This window comes from Parus major, chromosome 28, assembly GCF_001522545.3.
Source record: "Parus major isolate Abel chromosome 28, Parus_major1.1, whole genome shotgun sequence".
In the NCBI taxonomy this organism is placed as follows: domain Eukaryota; kingdom Metazoa; phylum Chordata; class Aves; order Passeriformes; family Paridae; genus Parus; species Parus major.
The window spans coordinates 666,045-680,203 of NC_031797.1; the positions used below are offsets into that span (position 1 = coordinate 666,045).

The 14,159-nt window shown below is 48.3% G+C and overlaps 1 protein-coding gene and 1 long non-coding RNA gene across 3 annotated transcripts in view; both read right to left on the reverse strand.

The window, feature by feature from the left end:
- ELAVL1 (ELAV like RNA binding protein 1) overlaps nucleotides 1-9,543 on the reverse strand; it is a 46,095-nt gene extending 36,552 nt beyond the window's left edge. Inside the window, exon 1 of one of the 2 annotated variants that reach the window (XM_015651769.1) lies at nucleotides 9,437-9,543. The gene's annotated coding sequence lies outside the window, so the exon portion shown is untranslated. The remainder of the gene's footprint in view (nucleotides 1-9,436) is intronic. The other variant, XM_015651768.2, reaches the window with a different exon arrangement.
- A 1,470-nt stretch (nucleotides 9,544-11,013) lies between these two features.
- LOC117245573 lies at nucleotides 11,014-12,435 on the reverse strand. Its single transcript, XR_004500372.1, has 2 exons — nucleotides 12,205-12,435; nucleotides 11,014-11,562 (listed from the first exon to the last, which is right to left on the reverse strand). It is a non-coding gene; the product is annotated as an uncharacterized LOC117245573 (long non-coding RNA).
- Nucleotides 12,436-14,159: the final 1,724 nt, after the last annotated feature.

Consider the following 14,159-nt stretch of genomic DNA (forward strand, 5'->3'; position numbering starts at 1 on the left):
AGAATTATCTGAATAGAAGGCAATTTTGCTTGCCTTTGCCCTTTGCAAAATTCAAGCCCTACTAGCAGAACACATCAATATGTTGATGAGTGCAAGTTGTACAGCACAACTAGAATATTTAGTAAGCAAAGGAAGAAACATTGAGATTTTTCCACTTTTAAGAGTAAAAAGTTAAAATTTCTTTCATTTTAACCAAATATGCCCTTTATTGTAATTTATTTATGATAGAAATCCTTCCTGCTGAGATTAGGAAATTGCTATATATTGTAATGATTTCAATAACAGACACTTAAGGATTGGTGTTTTGGCATTTTTTTTTAATTCTCCAGGGTGTATCTGCTGCCTGAAGAGGAGGCACCACAGTCAGATACCAAGCAGAGAAACCTTCCCAGCACACCATGATGGCAAGTTACCACACTTATATTTGGCATAAAGCAGAATTTACAAGAGTTTGGCACATGGCTACTGACTTTCCATCATTGTTCCACATCCTCTAACCTGTCTGCAGTACTCACAGTCTACACCTCCAGATACTCCTGTGCCTGGGCAGTGCTGATTCAGAGCCATTAGAAGGTGGAAAGGCAGCTGACACCTGCTCTTCTTCAGGCTTTTAGAAAGTAAAAATTAGAAGCCCTTGCACACAGGCCTGTCAAACGTTTCCATGGGATACCAGGAACAAAGCATGCAGGAGCAATAAAGGCACAGTTAAGAGCTAAAGGAGCACTGAGAGAGAAGATGCTTCTTTCCTTCTCTAATCTCTTGCTGAGCACTTACACAATCTGCTGCAGGACTAACCTTGTCCAGCAAGCCTGGAAGTCAGTGGGGAACCACTTCCTCTGCTGGTGAGGTGTTAAGGAAACTCCCACATTCAACTGCTCTGATGCCACTCTGGTGGTCCCGCTGGCAGCTCCCCAGACTGGTACTGCTGGGATCAAAGCCCCTTTGCACCAGTGGCTCCAGTGACCCCACAGGCCCCGTGTGACTCCCTGCACACCCCACACTCTCCCAGTCAGACCAGCTCCTCTCACCGGCTCGGCCCCAGGTTTCCCATAGCACAGTCCCAGACTCCAGTTCCTTTGTGGTACAGTGACACAGAACAGCTTGAGCTGGTGCCCCTGGGGAGAGACCCTGGACAAAGCCCCCCTGGGCTGTGCCCCTTCCAGTCTGTGCCCAGCCTGATGCTGATGTTCTGTCGAGGATCTTCTCAATGTGTCAGGGGAGGTTTAGGTTGGGCATTATGAAAAGGTTCTGGAAGAGGCTCCCCAGGGAAATGGTCATGGCCCCAAGTCTGTCAGAGTTGAAGAAGCCCCACCCAGAACAACCTGCAGGTCACGCTCCCACTGCCCACCTCCACCAGGTGTATTCCTGAACAAGTGAAAAGTTCTCATGCCAGCAAAGTTAAAAAGAGCCCCTGAAGAATTGTAACCTCTGCATACTGAAAAGATTTACAAAATGAAAAGCAGCTATAAGATAGGATGGATGAATCAAGCAATGCTACACTGGAAAACAAGTTTTTATTCTGCTCTTACTGAAATATGCTGAGAGAATGTCCTGATCTTTCTTTACCAAAGAGATAACAATCCATTTCTATCAGTAAATATTACAGATTTGAGAACCAGGCCTAGACAGTTCTAGACAGCACTGCCCAGTTCTAGATGTGTTAATTCACATCTAGAACTTCATTAACTGACGTTTGCCAATCCACAATGACATAAATCAAAAGACTGAACGCATTTATATTCCCAGAGGATAGGTCAGTGATGGCAAGAAGGCCCAACAGCTCCACTTAGGAAAGCTGACTGAAAAGAGACTGGTAGTTTGCAACCTTTCCAAAACAGGGCTTCATTTTTATGCCCCCAAAACCTAAAACTTTTAAGACTAGGTTCCACTGCACTGCACTTCCTAAAATGACAATTTTTAAAAAAATAACCAAATGCTGCAGAAACTTGTTTCAAAGGGCAGCAGCCACCTTCTTCCTTGGGTAACATGCTTAAAACTTACAATGCCAAGAGTGCACAGAGCAACAACAGGAACCAGGTGTGCTGTGCCTGAATCTTCCACTAATTCTGGAGGTGCTCAAATCCACGCAGCCCAACACTTCATCACCTGTGCCAATGACTGCTCAGGCACTCTCAGCCAGGCCAGCACTCTCAGGAATGGATTGAAAAGCTCTCATGGGCATTATGTGCAGAAATCTTGCACTGACCATGACAATCACCTCACAAAAGCACACCAGATCCCACAGGTTTAATGGTTCTGGCAACAGACCAATCAAAGTTTTTTCCGAATGACACTCTGTATCTTCATTCAGAATTCTAGAAACATTGCTATTAATTATTTCACTGCAAGATTTGCAGTTTTCTAAGAAGGAAGACCTGTATGGATCTGTGGAGATCATGTGAAACGAGAACACTGGCAAGAAGAACTATCTGTCTTCAACATCAGGCAAGAGGTTCTGTCTACCTTCACCTTGTTCACAGGACTAAAAAGGCACCAAACCACTGCTGGTGTCACAAATTAGTACGAAGACATCTAAACAGGTGCTCGCAGAATCCCAGGATAGCTGGGTTGGAAGAAACCTTAGAGACCATTTAATTCCACCCCCTACCACAGGCAGGTACAACTTCCACTATCCCAGGCTGCTCCAAGCCCCATCCAGCCCAACCTTGGACATTTCCAGGGATCCAGGGGCAGCCACAGCTGCTCTGGGCACCCTGTGCCAGCCCCACCCTCCCAGCCAACAATTCCTTCCCACTATCCCATCCAGCCCTGCCCTCTGGCACTGGGAAGCCATCTCCCTTGTTCTGGCACTCCAGGCCTTGTCCCCAGTCCCTCTCCAGCTCTCCTGGAGCCCCTTTAGGCCCTGCAAGGGGCTCTGAGCTCTCCCTGGAGCCTTCTCTTCTCCAGGTGAGCACCCCCAGCTCTCCCAGCCTGGCTCCAGACCAAAGGGGCTTCAGCCTTCAGAGCATCTCCATGGCATCCTCTGGCTTCATTCCAACAGGTCCATGTCTTTCTTGCACTGGGGTCCCCAGAGATGGAGGCGGCTCTTCAGGTAGGATGGATGATGGATCAGAACTTAAGATGGGAAATTCTTCCTGGACCAATGAGCTCTGTGGCACCTTGACTGGAGCACTGGGAATGGGCCACAGTGAGCACAGCATGGTCCTTAGACCACAGCAGAACTGAGGCTGCTGACCCAACCAGTCACCCAAAATCTCCATCTTTCTTTGCAGTGAAGTGCAAGTCAGCATCAGCCAGGACACTATACAGGAAGGGCTTCAGTGGACAGTTCCTGGCAGAGTCCCTGAACTGGTGAAATCTCCTTGTTGGTGCTGTAATTGGTAAAGGAACAGGAATTCTGAAACCAGTGATGCTGGGGAATTCTGCTTGTGAGCTGTGTCGTCAACTCACACATCAGTCTCATATGTTTGTTCTTTAGCTCTACCTGTGTATTTAAGAATCTAAATGGGGTGCTTCAAGTAGAACCTCAAGACTATTAGAGCCCTTCTGTTTCTCCAGCACACAGATATCTGTTGACATGCCTACCACCCAGAGCCAAGGCTGACTGAGACAACAATCTTGTCTTAAGCTGCTGAGCTGTTTCTTGGAGACCACACCTGAAACAGAACAAAAAGGACACTACTGCATTCAGGCAAGTGCCAAACCAATCCAGAAGGCAGGTGCAGAGGTGCTGAGATGTCCAAGCTGCAACACATGCCAAAACCAATGTCACACCTGTAGAAGGGTCTGAAAAGCCTCCATGAATTTAAACAGTTTCAGGAAAACAGTTTTCAAGAACTATTCAACACAGTGTTGTCACACAAAAACTTGCTTTGCAGGCAGCTGTAATGCCAGGATTGAGAAGTAAGAGTTTAAGCACAACACAGAAGGACAAACACTGGCAGAAGAAAAAGCAACATATTTTCTTTTCTGAAATCATTGTGAAGAACAGAATAGGTTTCACTTCAATACCCACACCAGCAGAAAACCCTCCCCTAGGCTTACCTGCCTCCCAAGAAAAAGTTTCCTAGCACTCCACAGTCAGAACACATCTCTCTCAATTACTTAATCCAGACCTCTCTACATCACAGAGCCTTTCCCCATAATCTACAAAAAAACACCTTTTATTCTTTATACAAACTTTTCATGTCCCCAACAGCTCTGCATATTGCACCCAGGAGCACATAAGCACACAGACAGACCTGTCCATGAACACAGACAGACACCAGGACAAGGACGGTACAGGGCTTGCACTGCTATTTGATTCTCCATATATTCATGCACTATTCCCTCAAATTCCCATTAAATCTTGACCAAACATCAAAAGCCATTTGAGGGGGAGGGAGAAATCACAAAATCCAGATTGTCTCTTAAATTCAAGAACAGTGAATTTATACAGTGTATGAGGGAAAATAGCATTAAGGTGAGAATCAAAGGTCATCCCAGCGAGTACAGGTCACACACTTCAAAGCCTCAACTCAGATCCAAGCAACATGTCTGAGTCTTCCAACAGATCATTTTGTTGCACATTTGTGAGGGCAGAGGGTAATGCTTTTCTTATGAATAAAACCAAATCACGTATGAGGGAGTGTGCCATGGTTGAGAGGTGCCTGATGCTGTTTCCAAGAGTCTGTGACCACAATCCAAGAGTCTTGGTCTCACCTTTCCTTGCTTAGGCTGAGTGGCAGCTGTGTTTCATGAGAATGAACCCTAAGTTCCACTGGAAAAGCCATTTTCCTGAACTATGAACATGATGGTTGGATGCACACAAAAATTTAAAGGCAGAAGAGGTGTCACAATTCTTTCTCCCAGCTAGTAACCCTAGTTCTCCTACTGTCCCAGAGCAATCAATCAGGTCAATATTCTCTGGCTCATCTGAATTCCTCTGCTCTGCAGCCACAGTATCTTAAATCAGCAAATAGGAAAACTTTAAATTAAATAATCAGTTTGATTCAACTGGCATTTTACCTCTCCTCTCTCTCCCCATAAAAATGAAACTAACTCACTGCTGACACATGCTATTGAAGGTCACTAAAAAAACATCTGTCTTTAGACAGGAAGATTCTTTTACCCAGAAACTCTAATGTTGCTACAGATGCTGTACATATATGATCCTTTCACACTGATATGTAAATTCTGTTTGTAAATTTGGCAACCAAACAAACCCTTTCTACTTGCCAACCCTCTGGGTTTTCCAGAAGTAACAGATCTCATCTCTTTGATTATTTTCCCCTTTGCACACCTGAAACGAGGACACAACCCTTGCTCTTCTCAGCTTGACTGCACCTAAGATTCCAACACTTTGCCAGTAAAAATAGCTCAGCACCAGAAGCTGCCATTACTAAAATCTGCTGCTACATTTCCACAAATTCTATTTCCATATGCTGAATCACTGATTTCAGTACAGCATATTTTAAGCCCTTTTTTTTTTAAATGTTGTTTTATAAACACTGGGCATTAACTTAGTTTTAAGCACATTTTTGGTCTAACAAATCTCAACTGTCATAATTTTAATATTTCAGCAAAGCAGTTTTAGATGTTCCTTAGCAATCAGATTTGTCTGGAAGGTTTTTAAATATCCCCCTTAGTTGTTTTTATTCATGTCCATATAATAATATCATCAAGGTGTTTTTGTCAATGCTTGTATTACCATTCAGAGACAAAAAAGGCCAAAAAATAAGCTGCATTCTTCAGAGCAATGACCTTACTTTAGCAGACTGATGAACTACACTCAATTCCTAGGAACAAAATTAATCATCATTGGGATGTTGTCAGAAATGAGATACAGGCTGGCCATAATTACCATCACTGCTGGTCCAACACATGGCAGGGATCGGGGCCCCTCTCAGCTCCAGCAGTAGGAACAAGGGCAGTCAGACACCTGTGGCTGAGACACTGAACATCTGCTGCCAGATCCAGATTTCCCAATCTTCCCAGGTTAACAGCCAGCCCTGACAGATAGAGGATACCAGGCTCTGCTCAGAGTTTCACATCAACACCATCCAAGCAGCACAATACATTTAAAAGCACAAGAAAGACGTGGAGCTGCTGGAGCCAGTCCAGAGGAGGCCACGGAGCTGCTCCAAGGGCTGGAGCCCCTCTGCCCTGGAGCCAGGCTGGGAGAGCTGGGGGGGCTCACCTGGAGAAGAGAAGGCTCCAGGGAGAGCTCAGAGCCCCTTGCAGGGCCTAAAGGGGCTCCAGGAGAGCTGGAGAGGGACTGGGGACAAGGCCTGGAGGGACAGGACACAGGGAATGGCTCCCAGTGCCAGAGGGCAGGGCTGGATGGGATATTGGGAAGGAATTGTTGGCTGGGAGGGTGGGCAGGCCCTGGCACAGGGTGCCCAGAGCAGCTGGGGCTGCCCCTGGATCCCTGGAAGTGTCCAAGGCCAGGCTGGACGGGGCTTGGAGCACACTGGGACAGTGGAAAGTGTCCCTGCCTGTGACAGGGGGTGGAACAAGATGGTCTCCAAGGTCCCTCCCTACTCCAGCCATTCTGGGTTTCTGTGATTCCACAGTTGTTTGCCACTGGGTCAAAGATGCTGCCAATTAACACCACCAAATTTTATGTAGCAAAGAAACAGTGAAGAACTTTGTGCAGCCTGGACTATCTCACCTTTGCACTGGTATTTTAAAAGAAACAGACTTCTGATAAGCAGATATTAAAAAAAGGAAAGAGTTTATTATCTTCCTTTTTCTAGACAGTGTCAGACTGACCATAAATTGCCTTTGGCAATTTTTTCACCAACACAAAAGACATCTGGAGACAACTGTGTTGTGAGGGAATGATTCCTTTCTGAGGGAGAGGGCAGATGAGAAGTGGACTTAAGAACTGTAGATTCCAGACACTCTCTGACAACAGGTGCTCCACACATTCATCCAACCTTGGATAACACTGACCCATCTTTAGATACTTTCACCCTGATGGGGCAGGAAGGCAAGTGAATTACAGGAGGAAAAGACAGCATCTGACTTGTTCACTAGCACAAAACAACTAGCTGCAAATTCATCTCTGAGGGCCTGGTGAGACACTGTTTTGCTGCTGTGCTCCCACATGGAGGCCACGGAAGCAGTAGGAGATAAGAAAATTATACCTTTGTAGGACTATGCCACGGCTACTAATATTAAAAACAAAACAAACAAAAAAAAAAGATCCAAAGGCATCAAACCCACACATGAAGAATGTCTCTGCCTTCCCAGTACAGCTTATTTCCACCTTATCCCCTCAGAAAAAAAATTAAAAAAATTAAAATCTATTTTTGCATACATCACCTACATATAACGAGGTTGTATAATCAAATGGATCATTTAGGCCAGCAGTTTGGAGCTTGCAGGTGCCCGAATACAGAACTGCACATCAGACAGGAGAAGTCTCCTGATCATTTTCAGCACAAGTCAAAATTCACCACCTCTCCTTTGCTGAACTCTGTCATTCTCCCTAAATGCTTAAACTAGCAGGACTTTCCTGCCACTGCCTTCAAGGCTGCTTCTAAAGTACCTGGAAGTGCAGAAAGAACAGCTTCTCTAAACTTCTTGAAGTCTGAAAACATAGCAAGTTTGAGCTTTCTAAAGTTGATGACTAAGTCTACCAACTTCACAGGCAGCTTATCCACATGTGGTCAGAGTGACAGCCAATAACTTTGGGAATCAATTCAGAGAGCTCACAACAAATAAGCAAGAAACAAGATAGAGGCCCAAGCTTCAGGAGAGAAAGCAGGCTGATACAAAAGCTGAAAAGAAAATGCCATATCTCACATCAAGACAAGGAGGGCTTTTTCAGGAAAAAAAAAAAAGTGATAGAGCATGCAAGAAACAGAAATAAAATAGTGTTTGAATTCAGAGCATACAGCACATTTCACATTAAGTTCATGTCAGCACCAGACACTGTTCAACAAATACAGGTAAGTAAGCTGCTACACACAACATTCCCATTTCCATTCAGACTATGCTTACTGCTGCTGCTGTTTTCACAAACTTGGTACAGCACAAGACAACTCCCTAAGGATTTCATCTGGTCCTGCAGAACCACCCACAGCAGAGCTATAAACCCACTGTACAACATATAACAATCACACCAGCTTAAGATACTCCTGTTCATATTCCAATCAGGCCAGGGGAGAGCCACTGCAATCACAGCTGTACCTCCAGACAGATGAACACCTTGAATCACAGAAACCACTGGAAGAATTTTACATACTCTGCTTCAGAGCAAAAACCAGGACACTAATATCTCACGCAACACAGACTTACAGGTTCAGGACTCTTGATTTTATTATTCATCGCACACACAAACATAACCCAGGACTCAACAGGAATCTAAGAAATCACATCAACTCTACAGGTTTGATAATGACTATGGAAAATGTGCATCGTCCTAGTTATAATGGGGAATACACAAGTCGCAGAACTGTTCACACAGCTCCAGAAAAAAAAACGTGGTTAAAACATGAGTACAGGGAAACAACAGCTTGTAAAGAGGTGAGAGCCGAGCAATGTGAGCAGTCAACACCCACAATCAGGGAGCAAACTGAACAAAAATACAAAGATCTCAAGAAGTGATCAAATATAACAACAGGTGTTAACAAAAGGAATTACTCTTTCCTCTTTTGTTTTCCACAAATGCCTCATTAAGTGATCACAGGATCCCAGTGCAAGTCCTCATGCAACAAATGGTGCTTCCTTTCCCAGCAAGTCTGGGATACAACTCTAAGCCAAACAAACGCTCCTTCACTTCCAGGAGTGCAGAATCCGGCAAGAGCACTCGCCTCCCCACGACTGTCCCACCCCAGCCCTCAGGTACTGCCGTGAAACGGCCCCTAGGACAGTCCTGCCTCTTCCAACCGCTAAAACAGAGCAAAAGCTCAGCTTCCAATTGCTCCCACGAGTACAAACAACAGCGACTGCTGCTTTAGCCATGATTCCTGCTGCCCCAAGCACTCACCACACCATCACCGGACCCGCTGCCAGCACTGATGCCAACCGGCACTGACCTCGCTGGCACGGACCCTCGGGTACCGCCAGTTAACGAGGACGCACCAGTCCAAACCAACGTGGGAGATTTAAAAGCTGTGTCCGCACAGACACGGACAAAATAAACATGAAAGATGAGGCCATTAATCGGACGGAGAAAGGCCCTGAGAAGCGGCGGGGACCCGCAGCACATCGCGGCCCCGCGACCCGCGGCCTTCCCGCCGCAAGCGCGGTGGTTTTGGGACCCGCTCCCCGCCCGTGCCCCATCCGGCCCCCGCGGGCCCCGCAGGCCGCGACCCCGCCGCCCCGGGCCCGCGCTGCCCCTCCCCCCACAGGCCCAGGCTACCCCGCCAGGCCCAGGCCTCGGCCCCGCCGCCCGGGCCCCATCGCCCGCTTCCTCCCACGCCAGCCCCGCGGGCGCCGCCGAGGCTGCCCGAGCGCGGCCCCGCAGCCCCGCGCGCGGCCTCACCTGCGGCGGCGGCGGCCGGGCCCGGGCAGCGGGAGGCGATCGGTCCGCAGCGCACAACGAGCCGCTCCAGCGCCACGGCCCCGCCCCCGCACCGCCCGCCGACACCCATTGGCTGCCGCGCGCACGTGCCGGGCGAGCTATTGGCTCCTCCGCCCGTCCGTCAAGTTCCGGCCGGGGGCGGAGCATACCGCGCGCCAGGGGGAGGGGAGCGGAGCTGGGCGGGAGTGGGGCCGGGGCCGGGGCCGCTCCGCGGAACCACAGAAATCTCCCCGCGACGGTTCGGGGCTTCGGGAACGGCGGGTGCGCTCCGGCCGCAGGTCCGGCTGCTCTTGTGGAAAGGAGCCCGGAGGAGAACGTGCCTCCTGTGGCCGTCCGGGCTCTTGGAGAAGCAACGCGAGTGGTGCCCTGTGCAGGGAGCCAGGCTCGGGTGGAAGATGGAGCACGGCAGCCCTGGGGCCAACGGCTGCGGGCAGAGCTCGCGGCAGCCGAGCCGAGCCTCGTCTGAGGGCCAGTGTCAGCCGAAACCCGGGCACAGGGAATCTCCCCGGGCACAACCCACCGGAACGCTGGTGACTGGTTAAAAGATTAACGCTTCCTGTGTAAATGAGATGCAAATGATGATCTGTCAAAGAAGCTGGTGGCCAGCACCTCCCTGTGCTGAGGGAAATTGTGCAGCGCCCTGAAGGGACCAGCTGTGCAAGTGTTTTCCCTCTTCCGTTTTCACTTTTCATAGCCAAGGGCATCCATTTGTATCTGCACCTATTTCCACTGCACAGGAGTAATCTGTGAGAGTAAAATTCCCTTTTCTGCAGAAAAAGAAGTCTTTTTGTCATTGCCAACAGTGCTCTGCAATACCCTGGTACAAAGCAGCATGCTTAGTGTGTGACATCTAAGCTTCAGGTCTGTAAATCCTGCGTTAAGGTACTCAACTTCAGGGGAGAAAAAAATCAGAATACTTCTGCATTACAATACATGATGTTCCTTTTCATTAACAGACAACTCATGATTTGAGTTTTACTTAGTTGAGTGACACACCTGAAAATCAAATTTCTCCTTCTCTAGCTCCTTTCTCAAGTCTAGAAGAGTGAGATCTCACCTGAAGGATGGGAATTGCAGCAAGACAGGAATTTGGGTTCTTTGGCATTTCAGTGCACACATGTGGAAATACTGTGTCTACTGGAATATGTGGCAAATTACACAACGAAAGTACAAATATATTTTCTTTGCCTATCCTGATGTACCTCTAGCAAAACCTTGTCTGGTAAATTCCCAACGTGATTGCACTGATGTTTTCTGGTTTAGCTGCCCAGAAACCTGCTATGTCCTGATCGTCCACATGTGACAGTCAGGGACAGCACAGCCTCTGCAATATCCAATAGGCACAGTGTGACAGAGATCCCAGTGTTCAGCTGCATGAAGAGTCCAATGAGGATATTAGATTAAGAGCGATGTTAAAAATATTGTCATTTTCTTCTCCTCTCTACAATAGCTCACAATGCCAGATGGGGAATCCTCACATGAAAATTCCAAGCCTGACAGGTTTGGAAATATCCTTCAAGGACTCATAAAACATTAAAGACGTTTGTGCATCTGTTATTTGCTCATCCTGCCAGCCCCAAAATCACAATATTGTCATTCACATCAGTGGCAACTTTCTTTTACTGTACATTCGATGTTTTCCATGTATCATCCAGGTTTTAATTAACAATCCCATTCTTGAACATGAGGTAGGTCTCAAATCTTCAAAAATTGAGGCCATGAGCACAACACTGAAGTGTTGATGCCTTTATCATTTGACAATATATTTGCAAACTCATAATTTCATCTATCACCATAAACACTTACTTAAGATGTGCTGGCAATTAAAAGGTGTTGTCCTGTGAAACACTGTGTCGGCTTTTACAGGAATTATCCCTTTTTACTAAATGTACTTATGGTCTATTACAGAAAATATTCATATTGAACAGAAACACTGATGGTGTTTCTATTCAATATGAAAACATCAGCCCGAAGGTTTCAATAGAATGTGGAATTTCAGCAACATAAAGCCAGATGTCATGTCTGAAATCGTCTCAAAATGATGCAACATGAATGCCACAGGTTTGTCATGCCATTTCCTGGGATACCTTGAAAAATGAAAAAGGCTCAGTCAAAGAGGGTAACCCAGGAAGCCCTTGGTGAAAGTGGTTCTGACATAGGAGAGACACGTGCAGTGGGAATCGACAGATGGAAGCAGCAGCACAAAGACAAATGTTTGTATCTGGCTGTGAATAAAGATGGAATCATAAAATCACAGTGTCCTGGATTGGAAGGAACCCATAGGATCGCTGATCCCAACTCCTGGCCCTGCCCAGACCCCCCAACATCCCCACCCTGAGCATCCCTGAGAGCGCTGTCCAAACGCTCCTGGAGCTCTGGCAGCCTTGGGGCCGGGCCCATTCCCTGGGGAGCCTGGGCAGTGCCAGCAGCCTCGGGGGGAAGAACCTTGCCCTGAGATCCATCCCAAGCCCTGGCACAGCTCCAGCCCTTCCTGGGCTCCTGGCCCTGTCCCAGAGCAGAGCTCAGCCCCTGCCCCTCCGCCTCCCCTCGGGAGGAGCTGCAGCCCCCGAGGAGCCTCCCCTCAGTCTCCTCTGCTCCAGCTGAACGAGCCAAGTGCCCTCAGCTGGGCAGTCCGGGTTACAGAAGGGAGATGGACGGATGGACGCAGAGCTTCCTAACGGCGCAGACGCCACAAGAGAACAGCAGGGAGGCTCCAGGAGCGGCCAGACCTCGGGTGCGCTCTCCCGGTTCACAGCTGGGAGCGGCCGTCCTCGGACACACTCGCAGTGGTCAGCGCCGGCTCCGCAGCCCCTGGGGTCCCAGGCTCCGGCCGCTTTATGATCTCTGCGAGGCCCCGGAGGCAACGCAGTTCCCCCGGAGGTGCCGTTCGGCCGCTGCCAGATGTCCCAACCCGCTGGCCCCGCGCGGCTCTGAAATGGCGGCCGGGAGCGCCGGGGACGCGAGAGGGGACGGGGCCTGGGCGGGGTCGTGACAGGCCCCGCCCCCTCCGCGCTCTGAGGGGTGAAATGGCGGCGGCAGGCTGGGTCGGGGAGGGTTTTGGGCATTCTTCATCCCGCCCTGCACAGGCTGCTGGCCCCAGGGCATAGGGCTCTGCGGCTTCTGGTGCTGAGTGTCCTGGGCAGCTGCTGCTGCCCTGACCTCCCACCCTTGTTCAGTATGTGACAGTTGGGCATGCTCAGCCTAGAGGACACCTCAGATACCCCTCCAGTGCCTAAAGTGGCTCCAAGAGAGCTGGAGAAGGATTTTGGACAAGGGCCTGGTGCACCAGGACAAGAGGGAATGGCTTCCCACTGCCAGAGGGCAGGGTTAGATGGGATACTGGGAAGAAATTGTTCCCTGTGAGGGTGGTGAGGCTCTGGTACAGGTTGTCGAGAGCAGCTTCACTCCCATGGGAGTCACCTTCCCTCAGGTTACCTGTAGCTGCTGTTCTTGTTCTGCCTCTGCTGTCATTTCACTTGTGAGGTGAATTATGTCACCTGGAGCATGTTTGTCTCTCGTTGTGCTGCAGAAAGATCATTCCCATTTAGATTCCCAGTGATTTGTAGGAGAACTTCTGGATTTTCTGAGGTCAATGCAGAAAATGCCAGGTGTGGCCGTGTGAGCTCTGAAGCAGCACTGCGGCCAGCAGCACATCGTCAGCTAAGGTTTCTCTGCACTGAGCTGCTCTAGTTAAACCAGCCACACTTAATCATTTGTGGATAGATGTGGAAAGGTTTTAATTCAATTTAAATGTACAGTTAATATAAGCTGTTATTGAAGCTGATTTTTCCCTCACTCTTTCTTTGGTTTTTCTTTTCCTTTATGTATCAATGACCTCTGCAGATGTTCCCCCCTCCATGTTTGTTGTGCAGCAACCACCATCTATTAGCCTAGTTTCTGAAATCATCTCCTTTAAATTTTATCAGCAGCTAAAAGATTTAGCAAAAATCCAGCAAAATATAAGGAAGCAAGCCAGAAGCTTTCCTGGTTGTCAGAAGTCATCTTTATTCCAAGCTTATAATTTATGAAGCTTGTGGTTGTGTGTGGTTTTATTCTGGTTGTGAATGAATTTGTAGCATAGTTGTATCTGTCCAATGAACTGTTGGTGTGAAAAACACTTTGTCAGACTGTCAATTAGACAATATTAATTACATTTGTCATCATTTTCCAGTCCCCCTTTTCCAGGAAGGTATTAAGCAGTAGTAAAATGTGCAGTAAACACCTTGATTAATTCACTTTTTTGTTTCCCCAACAGCTTGGGGAAAGCACCTGTTTTTTGGGTACTTTTGAATGTTTGACAAAACGTACTACGTATGGTACTATGTGTGGTAAGCATGAACTAGCAGTAGACAGTTCTAAAGAGCCTGATGTGTACTTTAATAATGTTATTGGAGAGTGGTTTGTTCGTCTTGAGATCAAGCATTCCAAGCACAAACCCAGAGAATGGATCAGAAGCATCCCTCGGTGAGAAGGACTTGGGCTGTTGGTGGGTGAGAGGCTCAACCTGCCCCGGCCACGGGCACTGAGCCCAGGAACCCCCCTGTGCTGGGCTGAGCCCCCAGCGTGGGCAGCAGGGGAGGGGGGATTCTGCCCCTCTGCCCCTGTGCTCAGGTGAGACCCCACCTGCAGAGCTGCCCCAGCCCTGGGGAACAACAGCAGGAGGATGTTGTGTCAGTCAGTGGTG